The following is a 17,844-nucleotide window of genomic DNA, read 5'->3' as shown; positions in this document are numbered from 1 at the left end:
ATTATTGCACTTGCCTCAAGTCGCAATGGTCAAACTATACCCAGTCAGCTTCAATAGAAGCGGAATACAGGGTTCCCACTCGTCCTGAAAAACCTGGAAATGTCCTTGAATTGATTTTGTCCTGGAAATGTCCTTAAAAATGCATTTCTGTCCTTGAAATTTACAGCAATACTGAATGTCAGATTTTTCATAATTATAATGAAGATTTTAATTGATTGTTATTTTGGTTTGCTATTCCTGTTTTTGTGCTGAATAATAATTTGTCATGATCCTGCATGTGTAGGTGGTTGGTGTGCTTTCTTTCTCCCAACAGGGTGGTCTCTTCTTTCATCCAGTAGTCTGTCAACTCATTCTTGGATGCTGTCTTCACTAGCACTATCCTCTAGATACTGTGCTTTGTACCAGTATCAATCCTCCATAATCAGTTTATTTCGCAACAGTACTTACTCTTCAGTAAAATTTCTTATGAATGCTATTGTGACAGCGTCATAGCTAGGTGAAACTCAATTCTTTGCTGGGAGGCGCGGCGGCTTAGTGGTAGAGCGTTCACCTCCGGTGCTTGGGATCCCTGGTTCGATCCCAGCTCGCGCCGTGTGGACCTTGTGGTGGACAAACACCGTGCTCGTGGGTTTTCCCGTTTCCTTCCACTTTCTTCATTCCACCATTTCACTCATCTCTCATCATCACCGTCTCCTTTAGCCTAACCAGCATAACCGTGGGACGTAAAACTTAAAGATTTCATTTCATTTCATTTTTTCAATTCTTTGCTATACCAAAGAAACTTGCTGACTTGTTTAAGTTGTTTAAATTAGGATGCAAGGCAACGCTGTATGAGAGAGCTGGAGAAAGTAAGGATTGCTGAAAGAGAAAGTCAAGTGCAGAGCAAGAGAAGAGAGATAAGTGAAACTGTACAGCAGCTGCAGTGAAAGAAAACTGAAATTAATGGAAACAAGTGAAGCTTTGGGCAAACCAGCTTGCACATGAGGAGAGCAGAAGTCTTGCTTTACTTTATTGGCAAAGTTAAATGCGCATAGAACAGCTTCGCTAAAGAAGAAAGAGAATGTCTGTAAATGAAGAAATCGCACAACTCCGTACTCAGTTGAAAAACTTGTAATATAATTCCTTTTTTCTCCCTAATTATATCTGTCACACTGTCACGCAATGAAGATGCCATGCACGAAAAGTATATTTTTGTTGTTTGTAAATTTGTTCGGTGCACAATTAAAATGTCGTGTAGAAAGAATGAAAATACATGGTGCTGGATGTGGGTGGATCGGGTGGATGTAAGAGTTGGGAGGGGGAAAAAAAGCACATTACGCTCCGTTTTGTGTATTAATACTGTACTCTCATTAATATTCACTGCATAAGTCACTGTACTTTTCATTTCACTGTTGTGAGTTTTGAACCTACAGTTGCAATCCTGTTATACTTCCTGTGTCGAAGTTCTGGAAAATTGGTGATTTGTCCTGGAAACGTCCTGGAAATGACGTGGAATTTTTTGGGGGAAAGAGAGGGAACTCTGGGAATACTATTGATACAATCGATGTTCTATTAGACACAAGAGAAGAATATCGTAAACAAAGTTATTTCAGTAAAAGGATGGTTTTCCTCGTGAATTGATTTTTTTTCTTTAAAGTGCTGTTGCAATTTGTACACTAACGAACTTTTTTTTTTTGGTATATTTTAAACAGCAATGTACTGCCAGCGTTGTATTTACTACTTTACACTTTATTATCAATTCACTTGCTTTCTTGTTTTTAATTTTGAACGTAAAACTGAAAGATTTCATTTATAATCCCATTCTTTATCGACATTACCCGTACCTAAATTTAATGTAGGTCCTTTAGCTCTCATACAGCGGTTTTTCAATATATAACAATGTTTTGCGAGCCGTTATTGCTTTTAGCATGAACCGAAATTTCTGTGTCCTCTTCTTTTGCATCCGTTACATGTTCCTTACTTCTAGTATCAGTATTCATTTTTGCCATGCGCTTTCTTTTATTAACAAAATAACTTCTAATATCTGTCATATATTTTTCTAAGCTTCTAGGAGACGTAAGAGCTATACTAAAATCGAATTTTTCTGTTACCTTCCGTAATTCATAGGACAGTCAATGTCAAAGTAAGATGATTTTTTTTTTTTAATTTTATTTGGCCATATTTGATTTGGTGATTTTCTCTTTATTGAAAATTTGGAGTGTTTTACGGTTTCATTTATCCAAGGAATTAATGTCGTACTCATATTTTACGCTCATATTGTGTACTATTTCAAATGTATTTTTTCTCAAATTGTACCGTATATTGTAATTTCCTGTTCGGATACAAATTATAAATTACAAAAAATAAATTGATCCAGGTGTGTTTAACTTTTAATGAATGTGCCGATTTCTTATGTATGTAAGAACTACTCGGGTTTAGAAGTAAATGCAGAGAAAACTAAATACTGTACATGAAAATTCTCTGTGATCGTAATACAGATACATCAAAATATCAAATAATACTTTTGACAAAGTAGATACTTTCAAATATGTAAAATCAGTATTAACAGACCAAAAACTATATCCACGAAAAAACTAAATGTCGACAGAAAGCAAAGAATTCGTGTTATTATTCAGTTTAAAGTCTTTTGTCTTCGCGAATTCTGTCGAGGAATTTGAAGCTTAAAATATATAAAACGATAATAATGTCCGTTGTGCTGTATAGTTTCGAAGCATGGTCGCTTACTTTGAAGGAAGAACGCAGACTGAAAGTATTTGAGGATAAAATCCTGAAACGAATATTCGGACGCAAGAGGAACGAGAATGGCGAATGGCTGAAACTTCATAACGAGAAACTGCATAATCTACACCTTTTCCAAATATTGTTAGGGTCACGAAGTCTTGGAGACTCAAGTGGGCAGGTCATGTAGCCAGGATGGAAGAAAGTAGGAACGCTTTCAAAGTCTTAACTGAAAATCCAATCGGAAAACGACCATTAGGCAAACCTAGGCGGAGATGGAAAGACAATATTAAGACCGATCTCACAGAAATAGGCCTTTGTTGCCACTATACATTTTTGATCCATTTATTGTTCATTTCTTGCATCTACAGCAAAAGTAGTCGTCCATTTATTTTGAAACTGTATTTTTACAAGAAAGCGGAACGACATTTACTATATATAGGGATAAGAGAACTATCTACCACAGAGCAGTTTAGTATTAATGCTGCGACACCTCAACTGTAATTTTTCGAGTTCTGGGATTACACGTAACTTTTTTTGAATTTGTTCTTATTACCCACAATGCCTCATACTAGCTGAAATTTCCGTTTTTCGTCGCGGCAAACAGATTTATGGAAAATATTTGGACTCCTCCCCAGGGTTGGCTGGTTTAAAAAAAAAAAAAAAAAAAAAAAAAAAAAACACGAAAAATGCTTTTTATCGTGTGAACTTCATGGTGACGTCTCCACATATGAAACCATCTGCATTATGTTTATGTACTTTTCACCTTTTAATCAAGGGTTCCCGTGTTCAATTCTCGGTCGAACCACAACCCATCTTTCATGTGTAAACCAAGTAGCGATTCGAGGTGTGTCCCTTTAAGCGAAAGTCTTCTCCGTGGTAACCTTGGTATTTCATAAGGATGTTAAGCCTAAACATACAAAATGAAACCAAATTATATATTTCTACTTGCCTGAATGCCTGTTGTTTTATAAAGAAGCCAAGGTTGCTTAAATATATTTATAGAAATTGGCAAAATTTATCAACTGCATACGCAGCTACCAACATCAGCTTGGATTTGACTTTGTTTTAATTTTATTGAATGAGATCTACATACCAAATTTGTAATTTAATACCTCAGTTTTAGTGTAGTGATTATGATACGTTGACCTTAAAATTTTATATAAATTTTATATACAAATGCATTTAAAGTAATAACAGGATTTTCCCAATGGCTAAGGCGGGAGTTTCTCGATTTATATATAATTGTATAATGTTTTTACTTGTGTAACTGTTTATCGTTTTGTCCTTCTGAAATGACTCTTGACAATTATATTAACAACTAGGCCTGTGTAAAGATCAGTACAACGTATTTTTTTTTATCGCATTTGTGACCAATTAGTCCCGGTTTCGTGACGAAATGGACAATTTTTCTTGGATGAAGCCCAGAAGCGGTTTGGATTCCGCTTTAAGCTTATGTGACCCCTTCCAGCATAACCTTGTTGTTGCATAATAACATCAAGGCGAAACAAACTAATTTCTGTCCATATCTAATATAAATACATAGAGTAAATTATTTAAACCAAAAAAACCTGGTTTAAACACACACACACACAAAAAAAAACGGGTTTAAACCAAAAAAAATTTTTTTTTTTTTTTGGTTTTTTCAATAAAAACCATGGTTTTTGCCAACCCTGCTCCTCCCTAACCCCTTCCTAGGATAAACATTTCAATGAAAGTGTAATGTTAAAAACCATTTTCGACCTTCTTTACTTCCCTAGGACACACGCCTTAATCCAAGCAACATCAGATAAGTTCAGCTTGACGTAGGTACTAACCATGTTCGAGAATTCATTTCAAACGAGTCACCCGTTTTGTCGTAATGCGGTCACAAACATAGATAACGTAGATTTCGATGTAGTGAAAAATATATTTCCTCTCCTCAAAACAGGAAATAAACAATGACACACATGCCCGCTTATTTTTAATGATGACTTTGTATACCAAGTTCCATGTTTCTAGCTTGAGGGGCTCCTGAGATACTGTATTTTCTACGTGAATTTTGACTCCAGCATATTTCCTTTAGAATATATCCTGGAATCAAAGTGAGATGATAAAAAGCCAGCTCCAGATAGGTTCTGTGTTCGAAAATTCGTTTCAAACGATTGAGGCGTTTTCCCGTGATGGAATCAGAAACATCATACAATGTCTCTCTCAGTGTGAAATATATATATATATATATATATATACAGTGGCGGATCCAAGGGGAGGGCTATAGGGGCTATAGCTCCCCCTTGACGGTCAGGTATACACTGGATATAATGAGCTTCAATCCTGCTTTACACTGAATAAAACTGCAAAATATGGTTTAGCCCCTCCCTTGATCATATCCTGGAACCGCCCCTGGATATATATATACGAGGGATGATCGAAAAAGAAGGTTACAAAACATAAAACTTTTAATGTTATTCACTGTAACTTAACGAAAAGTTATTTGTAGATTAATAACCTGTCTGTCTTGAGGCAGGTTTGAAAATTTCGGATTCCGATCATGTATACCCGAGAAGCCGACATTAAAAATGGTGACTTGTTTGGAAAATTTATCCAAAGTAGAAGTGAGGTCACTGGTACTGTTGCTGTGAGCTAAAAAAATACTACACCTGCTGACTTTTATAGGCAGATTGTAGAGGTGCAGAGGAAGGACTAAATTTTAAAGCAACATGTAGGGTAATGGTGTCGTGCCTTCAAAGAAAGACGGACCAATGACAACCTTGAACACAGCTGTAGGCCCAGTACTTCAGCCACTGACATTATACTTGGAACGACTAGAGGACCCTTCTACAGTTCTGAAATGAAATGAAATCTTTAAGTTTTACGTCCCACGGTTATGCCGGTTAGGCTAAAGGAGACGGTGATGCTGAGAGATGAGTGAAATGGTGGAATGAAGAAGGTGGGAGGAAACGGGAGAACCCCGAGAAAACCCACAAGCACGGTGTTTGTCCACCACAAAGTCCACACGGCGCGAGCTGGAATTGAACCAAGGACCCCAAGAACCGGAGGTGAACGCTCTACCACTGAGCCACCGCGCCCCCACTTCTACAGTCCTGACCTAGCCACAGTGACTTTAATCTTTTCCGTGTTTTAAAGCAAAAATGGCTGGCCACTGTGATTATGTTAAAACCGCTGCCTCACGGTGGTTACGAGAACTTGACGGGGATTTCTATACAAATGGTATAGAAAACTTTATCTGCCCTTCTGATAAGCAGCTGAACAAAAACTGTGATTAGATCGAGGACTATTGTTGAGTGCCCTCTACCATCAGATGTGTTGATCTTCCAGCTATGTCTCTCACCTAAGCCATAATAGGCTTTGTAACCTTTTTTCGATCATCCCTCGTATATAAAATGCTTCCTTTCCCCTAAAAGCGAGAATTTTCTAAAACACTGGGCAGTGTTCATTTATTTGCAATGAGGAGTTTATGCACGAATTACATTGTCCTAATTTGACGGGCTCATGAAATACTAAAGTTTTCATATATATAATGATTAGGGCAACCCAAAAACATAATAGCAATTTAGACATATGGTTAGTACCTTGAACATAGTTGTGGTTGTCTAAGGGTTCAGAAGAAACTAATTTTAAAATCATAATAAAGCATAATTTTAGAAAATAAAGTATAAAGCATAATTTTAAATATATAGCACAATTCTTGGAAAATTACGTTTAACTGCAAGTTTAACATACTGTATTAATATTTTAAAAAAACAAAACAATATTTACAATGCAACAATGAAATGCTTATTTTTATTTCTGTAAATTTTTCGGTGTAATCCTTTGACGTGGAGAAAAGAAAAAAAAAAGGAAAAGAAGAAAACTTTCCGCCAACAATGAATAGTACACAGGAACTCCACACTATATTGTTATGTGTACATCTTGAACTTGAACACTTTCTGTACTTTTTGGTGGCATCTTTTACTTTCCCTTTTTGTATATATGCACCTCTAAGGCGTACAAGTGATAGAAAAAAAACGACTCGAATAAAGCATACTTGGGGTCCCGGGTTCGATCCCAGCCCCCGCCAAGTGAACTTTGTGGTGGACAAACACCGTGTGTGTGGGTTTCCTCGGGGTTCTCCCGTTTCCTCCCAACTTTCTCCATTCCACCACTTAATTCATCTGTCATCATCACCGTCTCCTTTAGCCTAACCGGCATAAACGTGGGACGTAAAACTAAAAGATTTCATTTCATTTCATTTCGACTAAAGCATATCTCTCTCTTCATAGTGCATTAAATAGAAAGTTTATTGAATATGAAAGAAATTGCTTGCATAAAATATTAATAAATAGCTCAATATATTTAGAATATTTAATGTATAGTAAATATTATACATTATATATGATTAATGTAAAACAATGTTTGAAATTAACAGTAAAGCATACTTTGGAAAAAAAAAGCATAATGTGGGTTGCTCTAATAATGGATCTCTCAGCTCCCTCTTCTTTAGGATACGCATTTTGATTAGTGGTGGGCACAAAAACCGGTTTTTCGGTTTTCTTCAAAACCGGTTCGGTTTTCTCCGAAACCGGTTATTGGTTTTCTCCTAAATCGGTTATCTTTTTTTTTTCAAAACCGGTTCGGTTTTTCACCTGATCCGGTTTCGGTTTTCTTCAAAACCGATTCCAGTTTTTTTCCAAAATTTGTTCTATTTCTGACCAGAATGGTGTTTCGTTGTTCTCCGGAAACCGAGTCCATTTTCACAGAAATAGTTTTGTGTGTTTTCGAAAAGTTTTCACCGAAACCAGTGTCGGTGAAAAACCGAACCGGTTTTGGAGAAAACCGAAATGTCGGTTTTCGGGTTTCGGGTTTATTTTATAGAAACCGGTTTTCGGTTTTTATAAAAACCGGTTTTGCCCATCCCTAATTTTAATCAAAACTGACATGATAAAAATCCAGGTCAAGGTATTCAACAACTTAGTTCCAAAATTTTGTTTTAGACGGTTGAGCCATTTTCCCATGATTTCACTCTGATGATTACCCATAAGATCAGTTTCATTTTTGTATGCTATTAGGTACAAGCATCAATTTCCCGCTTCGCTGGATTAAAATAAAAAAAAAAAAAATGTTCCGTTAGTCAGTCATTTTTTACTATTACTGAAGCGCTCTCTGATATCGGTCATTTTCGATCATTTTTATATATCTCCTCCTCCCCCAAGTGCGAGGCTGAATTTGGATTTAAACGGCATGGGAAGTGCCACTATTCATCTCAGCGACGCCGAAAATTATGGATTCGATATTAATGTCTGGTCATTTTCGATCATTTTTAAAATATTTTTCCCCATCGTCGTCCCCCAAGTTGTACCTGCAAACTGAAATGATTAAAAAAAAAAAAAAAATCCAGACCCGAACTTCATCTGTGTGGCAAATTTGATCGAGATCGGTTTCGTGATTCGAGTTATTTTTGAAAAAAAAAATAAAATGAAATCTTTGAGTTTTACGTCCCAGTTATGCCAGTGAGTCTAAAGGAGACGGTGATGATGAGTAATGAATGAAATGGTGGAATGAAGAAAGTGGGAGGAAACGTGAGAACCCCGAGGAAACCCACGCACACGATGTTTGTCCACCAGAAAGTTCACTTGGTGGGGGCTAGGATCGAACCCGGGACCCCAAGGACCAGAGGTGAACGCTCTACCACTGAGCCACCGCGGCCCTCGAGTTATATATATATATATATATATATATATATATATCCCCTTGCCTTCTCCTACGTTGTACCGTCAAAGTGAAATGATAAAAACCATCCCAGACCCGAATGTCATGTATGTTGAAAATTTCAACGAAATCGGTCTCGTAGTTCAAGAGTTATTAAGTCACATAGTGAATCTATTTATATGTACATATATAGATTGTGCGGGACCTCGTGGAATCTCGTATGACATATGGAATTAAGTTACGGGGGGTAATATTTATAAGGTCACACTAAGTAATATTTATAAGGTCAAAGCACAAAAGAAAATTATCAGGACTACCACACAAAATAATGAAAGAACTCACTGCAAACCATTATGTAGAAAATTTAAACGTGCTAACTCTGCCTTCGCTTTACATACTATTATCCATTTCATAAAGATAGGCCCCTGGCTTCGCGCTGCTGCCGTGACATTCACTCAAAACTTATATTGCATTGTACCTCGTTGAAATTCTTAGAATGTTGCCTTTTCAATACTTAAGATATACAAATTTTCTTTGTACTGTATAGAGAGAAAAAATAGAAATTTATGAAAAAAGTGCGTATTTTATAGTACTTTATTTGTTAAATCAATGTTTATAGGACTATATCTCGAAAAGGAGGTCACATGAAATAATTTGCTGTGTACAATATGTAGATGCATCCATTAACTGTAAGTTGTGAGAAGTGTGTTTAACGTATTTTCATCACTTGATACTTTTTGTGTAATAGAAATAAATGTATGACGGTCTGATCTCCTTTACCGTAGTAGATAGAGAACCGTATAAAACACAATTCGAAAATTTGGAACTCTAGTGTTCCAAATATTTGAAACTTTTAACAAAAAGGGTTTAGTTGGTAGAATATTTATTTATATATTTATTTTTAAAAAGTTTATTCCTACATATTCTTGCGTTAAGCGGAGAGCCATGTTGCAACCCAGCCTTTAAATTTCCCGCGCTTATATGAAAAAACAGCATACAGTAACTGGAAGTGCGGCAACGCTGTTGTGTTGTATTGTCGCGTTCACAAAGCTTGCAGCGCGGAGCCTACTTCGTTAGAATGTAATAGGAAAAAAGTATTTTAAGATCTCATAACCTTTCACAACATCTTAATAATAATAACAATGCATGTACCTATCTCAATGTAATCGAAATAAAACGTTGAAGTAACACATCCAAAAATTCATTTCTTAATCTACTTATCTCATTCACTTTCGTCACTTGTTGACTCATCATAGCTCCTGCTATCTTCCTGGACACTTATTAACAACGGCTCCATTTCTACCTCGAGGTCTATCAATATACACACTTTCCAGCTTACGAACATGTTAAAGGAAAAAGAAATATAGCCCTGACAATCACGTGTTCACCCAAGTTGTTCTGCTATCAATTCTCCTGCCGAATGTAATAGAGAAACATGGGTCCTTTGTTTTCTTTCAACGAAAGAAAACTAAAGCAAAGTGTAGGAGACGAGGACTGTTTTTGTGTCTAATCACGCCGCTCTGATTGCGCTTTCAACATTTCCCTTCGGTTCGTAAGCGTCAAAAACTTACACACACACTCATATGTGTTCATTGCAATGAGACAGGCGAATGTGCATTTGTATTTTCCTGAGCATTTCTCATGTTTTTTTATTGAAAAAAAAAATATGGATATTCCTTCTACGAGGCGGTATTATAGAAAGAAGAGGCAAAATTTTGAGCTATAATGAAATTGCAGAACTGATGAATGACTCCGACTTAGATGGTTATGAGTTAGATAGTAGTGAATAGTACTGACATTGGTTATTCTGTGCTCAGTGGCGTATCCGAGACTGAACAAGATAGTAACTCTGTTTCAAGTGAACCTGAGGTTGCTCCCGGAAAGAAAAGAAAGAAAAAAAAACGCTTCGTTCCTATTCGAAAGCAGATTCCGATGTAGCTTGGAGTGATAAAATCCAAATAAATGCAAAACCCCTGTTTAATGGTGTCCCGGGAATTGATCAAAATGCTGGGCTATCTACAGAGTATTTCAGTGTTTCAGCTGTTTTTACCGATGAAGTTTTATAGTTGAGTTTAACGTCCCGTTATGAGACGTGGACCTACTTATTAACGTAGAATCCAAACTACATGAGCTCCTGTCGCGAATAATAGAAAAAAGAAATGAATCAATGCGCGAAGCAGCAGATTGAGAAAAAGAAAAATCTTTGTTTTCTAAGTGAAAGCGTGTTACTTCAATTGAAAACAAGAACCATTTTATACTAATTATTCACGTGTGCTTTGTACGGAAGCCAGATTTACGCGATTTTTACAAATCAACTACGCAAGAGCTATTAGTACGTCTGTCAAATGGTGGAAAAGCTGTTTTTGTTTGTTTGACTTTACATATTAATGCTCACATACTGTACAGGAAGAAAGGAGGAAAACATATCGCATTTCGAACTTTTTATGCGAACGAGCAGAAAAACTGCTGCACTCAGCAGGCATTGAAGTACAGGGACTATCTCAGTCTTCACCCGGTGGAAGGCTGATAGCAAGGGGCTATTGCCCGTACAAAGTTCCTCCAATACCCGCTAATCCTAATAAAATAGGACAAATGAGATGCAAAGTGCGTAGCATCCGCACGGTGAAAGGAAGTTTTTAATAAAATATTAGCGTTTATTGTCTGGTACATGAAGTTGGATTTTACAGGGGAAAGTGCTTCGAAATGTACACCATTAAAGAGAAGTATTGGGACTTCTATATCTGAAAACAGATTTTATGTGAAGTGTAAACTCAGTATTACATATCAACTAAGATTGTATCATATCATATACTTTGTGAGTCTATTTTGTACTGCGTGCAGTAAGTGAAAAAGTTGACAAAAAGCAACATATTTGCGAGGACCATCACATGCAAATCCGAACAAGGTGAACAGTTCGTTTTTCTAATTTTAAACAATTGGTACGTTTACAGTATATCCTGTTAATTTCTAAGAAATTGGTTAAAAATCTGTAGAGATAAGAAATTTTAAAAATACCTCTAAAAAGTGCCAGACAGTGTACGTGACAAGTTTAAATACCCGTCGAGCTGAGAGTGTTGCGCCAGGAAAATGTGGCAACGTAGCACTCCGTATAAACTGCGATATCGAAGGGCGCAGAGTTGAGAAAATCATGCCATATTTGTCATTGTTTATCTTTTAAAAGAACTTGAAACAAATTTGGTCGAAAAAGTTACTTTAAGATCTTCTAAAAGATGATGATGATGATGATGATGATGATGATTATTATTATTATTATTATTATTATTATTATTATTATTATTATTATTATTATTATTATTATTATTATTATTACACCACAGCAATTCAGAGATAATGATGTCTCACTTTTTACTGAATAACAAGAAAATCACTACGTGTTGAGTAATGAAATTTTCAGAACTTACAGGTAATAGATGCACCTACATATCGTGCACATGGAAATTATTTCACATGGTCTCCTTTCCTACTATAAAAGTACTATAAAATATGCCCATTTTTTCATTCATTCCTATTTTTTCTCACTTCACAGTACAAAGAAAATTTTTATGCCTTAAGTATTGAAAAGACAACATTCCAACAATTCTAACGAGGTACAACAATGCAATATAAATTTTCAGTGAACGTCACGGCAGCACCGCGAAATCAGGGGCCTATCTTTATGAAATGGATAGTAGGTAGTGTAATGAGGAAATATGCAAAAATGTAAATATACATAGCAGGGTTTGCCCAAGTGGGCCCAGCCCGAAAAAACCCACCGGGTTTTTTCGGGTTGGACCCACTTGAAAAAACCCACCTGGGTTTTTGAGCTTTTTGTTAATATATTATTGCTACAACTAAGTTGATCACATTGAAAGTGATTTTTATCAAATTTTGGACTTTCCTCGGGCGAATTAAATGCTTTCACGTTAAGGTATACAACATCTACATAAGACCTTTATAAATTTCTGAATGCACTGAATAAACGAAAAAACCTTACCTTAGCTTGAGATAATTATATAACAAATTAATGTATTGATAATGCTTATAGCCTATTTGAAAAAAAATGCAATTTTATATTTTAAAAAATACTTTCCGTAAATAGTGTGCTCGCCGACTCGGCTATGCCGAGGGACGTTATCCCTCATAGGGGAGACCGGGACACATTGTCACAATTTTCACGTTTTATTTTCTTGTGATGCTCGTGTAAGGCCGAAAATTACAATTTTTAGTATACACATACTTTGTTATCTTGTGCATAACATATATTTCTCTGTCCAATGTAACTCGCTCTGAACTGGAGTTATGTACTGTGTTTTATGATCAATACAGTTGTGACAATGTACCCCATATTCGGGGTAAGTTGTCACAATATATGGGGCAAATTGTCACATGTTATTCTTGTGGCACTTTCCAGAAATTGGTAGATATTATTAATGCAACTATTACTAATGCAAAAAGACTGTAAATGTTACCAGCATTAAATACTTAGCGTCTGAAAGAGAATCAAAACATAATTAAATGAAAGGGGAAACTATATTAGATAAATAGGAAAGAAAGTAGGGGGACCTGTAGCTTATATTTTCTCAACCTAACAGATTTATTGTTACATCAAGCTTTGTAGGAAAACCAAAACTGCCATGAAAACAGAACTCATAGCTAAGGAATCAAAACTACAAACTGAAAGGTCATAACAAAATGACGAAATTATCAAATCATAGCCTACATCTCCAATAGGCCTACACAAAATTAGCCAATTGCATTTAAGTTGTTTCTGATTGTAGTTTATGAATTGCAAAGAATTCCTCTGATAGGACTACTGTATAGCTATAAGAGGACTAAATATTATTACGAAGTTTAGTTGCGTTTTATTAGTACGCACCGCAAACTAGTTTGAAAATGTTTATCCTTTAGCTTCGACAAAGTACCATACCTGGAGATCATCGTCAGAGTCACAGTTAATACACACGTAAAACAAGTTCTGCTTCCCTCAGTTTTCATAGGCTGATTCCGTACATCGAATGCACTGAATCCACTTCTCGCTACATGTACTCGCACTGTATGGATCGCCGTAAACTAAACAAATATATCGTCGTCCTCTGAGGAAGAATCGTAATCTTCTTTGGACCTTCGTTGACATTGTTTATAGGTGCAAAACTATTTGCTTGGGGAGTTCTTATAGCAAGATCACCATGTCTTTTCAGAAATACTGGCTACCAGTCTGGGCCAGCAATGGCCTTTTCATTCCACGACTCTGGGCATTTCAATCCTAGCGCTTTTGCATAGTTGTAAGCCAAATCGCGAACCTCTTTTGTAGTGAATCCAAGTTATATGTGCGAAGCTTGTTTTGGTATGATACTAGTAATTCTTCCTAGTATTAGTATTACGAAGAGTAAGCTAATGTAAATAAGCATTGGCCGAACTGTAGTTCGCCATCTGTAACACGTGCACAAAATCTTGCCAATGTTCTGTTGTGGACATGAAATTCTTTAGCAGCTTTAGGCCTACGTATTGATATGGGGTTGTTATTTCTTTTCATAGCTCTTGCTGCAACCAGTAGATCTTCCACTGGTGGTACTTTCCTCTCTGTCTTTCTTTTGTATATTCTCACTGTCTGCAAAACCGAGATAATCCTATCGTTTGTATTATACATAACACACAGTGGGGCACATTGTCACAGTGACAACATGCCCCGTCTTATTTGTGACAACTTGCCCCACGCGTCGCCATTACTCTTTTTACAAAATATCTATACCAAACGACAAGATTAGGCGCATTCAAAGTAGCACATTATGAAGCTCTATTTGTAACCTACATAACACACACAAAAATATTTGCTTCTACCGCTTTCACGAACACACAAAACAGCAATTTCAGGACTCGGAAAATTTACATTCCGGCACTGAAAATAGACAAAGTTCAACTGACGCAGCACCGTTGTTCCCGCGCATCTCCAAACGAGTACAGTTAGTAGTGACATATAGTAAGTAAACAAGAAAGCAGCACCGGCGCGCTAATGTTTTCGCTTTTTTCAGAACGTGCCAACGTGCCCCGGTCTCCCCTACGTTTGACGTGTTTAAAGGCATACGTGCCGGTACTACAAGTAAATATGTAGTGCATAAGTAAAACAGTATTATTTCTTACCTTTGATGGTAGCACAAAAGTATTCTTCAATAAAATTTAGTTTTCCAACAATAACAGTTTAGTTCAGTTATTTGTTGCTACTCTTCAAATAAGCATTCTTTAGAATCAACACCAACAACAGCGTAAAAATTCTTGACAAATTTAAGAAGCTTGATGCTCAGAGTTCCGAAAAATACGTAACACTTACTACATCAAGTGCTGAATTCAAACTTCCGTACTAGTGGAAGTTTCGATGTAAGTAAAGAAACCTGCATTTTCGAGGGGGGGGGGGGGGGGAACGCGAAAGAAATGCTCGGGAAATTCCCGCAATTGAACGCACAAAGCATCGGAACTGAATACTTCAACAATAAAACTATTTATTTTACGCTGGAAGATATTTAATTTCATTTAAGACATTTTGAAACATTTACTTTATAAAATATGAATTATATCTTTGTTCATTAATTTTCTGGAAAGAAACGTCTTGCAACAAATGCTCGGGAATTTCACCTAATTGAACGCACAACATATCGAAAGTGACCTTCAAATAAAACCATTTATTTTACGCTGTTAAATTAATATATTTGGTGTTCATATTTGGCAAACGTCACTGAGGCTTCTGGGATGATTCGATCTACATTTGTTCGTTCGTCTGCCTGTACCACACATACTACAGGGTACCACCTTCGATGTTTTAAGTTTAAATTTTCAGGACACAAGCACGAGACACATTAAATTTCCAGTATAGATTTTGGCGGCATACCAACGTTCAATTTTAAAATGGTTGCTTTTTAAAAAAATAGCGGGTATCCACGCTACAAAGTGCAATTTTCGGTCTGTTAAGTTGAAATTTTTAGAATATAAGCACGAGACACACTAAATTAGCTGTATATATTTTGGCGGCGATCTAACGTTAAATTTCAAAATGGCGACCATTTTTTAAAACAGCAGTGAATAGAAAGTTGTTGCAAGTTGTGACAATGATAATCTTGAAATATAAATCACATTTTAACACTTTTACCCCAAAGACATTGAAATATTTCGAAAAAACCCAATTAAACCCGAAAAAACCCGATTAAACCCGAAAATATCCGAAAAAACCCACATGGGCCCAGGTGGGTTGGGCTTTTTCAAAAAAACCCGGGTTTTTTTCAAACCCTGATACATAGTCATAATACAAGAGCTCAAGAAAATACAGGGTGGCCCAAAAGCAGGTATACCGTACGGTATTGATCAGCTCATTGCATTTTATATCATTTCTTATTATCCTTCAGGTAGACTTAGTTTGTTATTTGTTCTTAATGTGTTTTTACTTACATCTTAAGCTCGGAAGAGCCGAAGCAAATAAACCCATAAACTAGAATGTTATACTTGATCAATGCATGGCGTATATACCTACTTTTGGGCCACCCTGTGTACATGTTCCTTCATGTAGATTGGAGACATGTAGGAAAAGTTTCTTCTGAACATCCATTAAATTGTTCAGTCATCTACCTCAAACTGTTAAACTGATTTAAAATGTTGATAAGTTCAAGGCAGCAGTAAGAAAAATTGTATTAAGGTTGGTGTAAAGGGACAAGTTTTGCCAATAGATGTCACTACAGTCTTCGTATCTCTCTCATGTATGTTTCACCTTTCACGAAAATTGACAATTTCTCTTACAAATTTTAACGTACAGACTTCAAATTTTTGGAGAAGGAACTTCATAGCCTATCGAAGGCAACAATCCGTGCCGATTTCTTATTCAGAATTTTCTTCATTGTTGAAACAGTTATATTGTTAAAGGCTTGGATATCCCTTTCAACAAACAAGCCATTTCAACAATTAAGAAAATTCTAAATAAAAAATCGGCACGGATTGTTGTCTTTGATAAGTTATGAAGTTCCTTCTCGAAAAATTTGAAATCTCTAGGTTGAAATTTGTAAGAGAAATCGTGAATTTTCGTGAAAGGTAAAAAATACATAAGAGAGATACGAAGACTGTAGTGACATCTATCGGCAAAACTTGTCCCTTTAAACTAACCTTAAATTCTATTGTTCTGTCCATTAGTTTTCAAATGAAGAACATGAATAAGAATTCTAAAGTAACTATAGTAATTATTATTGTTTCACTTAACGTCATTCATGTAAATAGTACTTTCATATATTGTAATCAATTAATTATATGGACACACAGTGGTGTATTTAGGGGAAGAAGGCTATCGGGCTCAAGCCCCTTTCCCGGAAATAAACTTGTTAGTTTTTCGAATTCGACGTATAACGATAATCCTTCTTACCATTTCTTAAGAATTTCATTGAGTTACCATTTTTCTTGTGTTCTTTGTTCAGAAATAATATTGTATTTGTCAAATTTTATTCCATGTAAAAACTGAGTTCTTTTTTCTTTCTTTCGTCCATTCTACTCTTCTGTTTCTTTTTCTTAGTTATTGCTTTCTTTCGTTTCTCCTATCATACTTTCGACCGTTGTTTCTTGTGATTCAAGTCGGCCGTCGTTAGTAGCACAAAAACTAAGAGGAGCTGATAAGAGAAACTGGTGTTCCACATCAACTTGCACGGATATCAACATAACGGGACTTTAATTATAGCAAAGGAATATTTACATCGTCTAGTTATAAAGGTAAATGTTTGAATTACAGAAAATCAAGAGAATAGCCCAGGAGATTAGGTAGGCTAAGAGGATCCTTCCTTTTTCTTCTATGACTAGAATAAAAGATTAGATTTCACTGCTAAATTTGTGTATAATATCACATAAGATTCACCAGTCTGCAATTCTTGCCATTAAAACTGGAATCAGTATATTTCAGCTTCAACTTCTCTCTTTTTCTTTCAGGTAAAAACGTACACACATAAAACTGAATATTTCCATTTTTTTTTCTAAAATGAAATCAGTTAAGTTGAAATGGACAACGTGTGTTTGCAAAAGCGTCATTTCATATTTACCTTGGAGGGGGGGGGGGGGGTAAGATCCTCCACCGACATACGAGTTTCACATTTTTTCCTAGTATACAGGGTCTTCCAAAAGTCCTGCAGAAAAGTAAAACGCTGTAACTTTGTAACCATTTATTGTATTTATACAAAACTTTTAGTGTACTTGTAAGAAAGTCTGAAATTTTGTTTCCAAGCATTTTTTCAACGCCAAACCTCCAGCTGAGCACATTTATCCAAACATTGCTGAAGTCTTTTCGGGAACCCAAGAATGGCATTTCGACGTGCTTCATCCATAATACTCCCAATCATATCACGTATCTTCTTCCGGAGGTCCTGAACATCTTTCGGTTTTTGCTTGTAAACTTCTGTCTTCACATGTCCCCAAAGCCAGTAG

The 17,844-nt window shown here is 36.1% G+C and overlaps 1 protein-coding gene across 2 annotated transcripts in view; it reads left to right on the top strand.

Annotated features, from left to right (window-relative positions):
• Window positions 1–17,844, top strand: part of LOC145669562 (uncharacterized) — a 68,516-nt gene that overhangs the window by 46,112 nt on the left and 4,560 nt on the right. The gene's annotated exons all lie outside the window — the stretch shown is intronic.

The sequence above is a fragment of the Thermobia domestica genome, chromosome 14 (genome assembly GCF_964235325.1).
Source record: "Thermobia domestica chromosome 14, izTheDome1.hap1.1, whole genome shotgun sequence".
Taxonomy (NCBI): domain Eukaryota; kingdom Metazoa; phylum Arthropoda; class Insecta; order Zygentoma; family Lepismatidae; genus Thermobia; species Thermobia domestica.
Note: the sequence above shows the minus strand (reverse complement) of the source record. Positions and strands in the feature narration are given on the sequence as shown.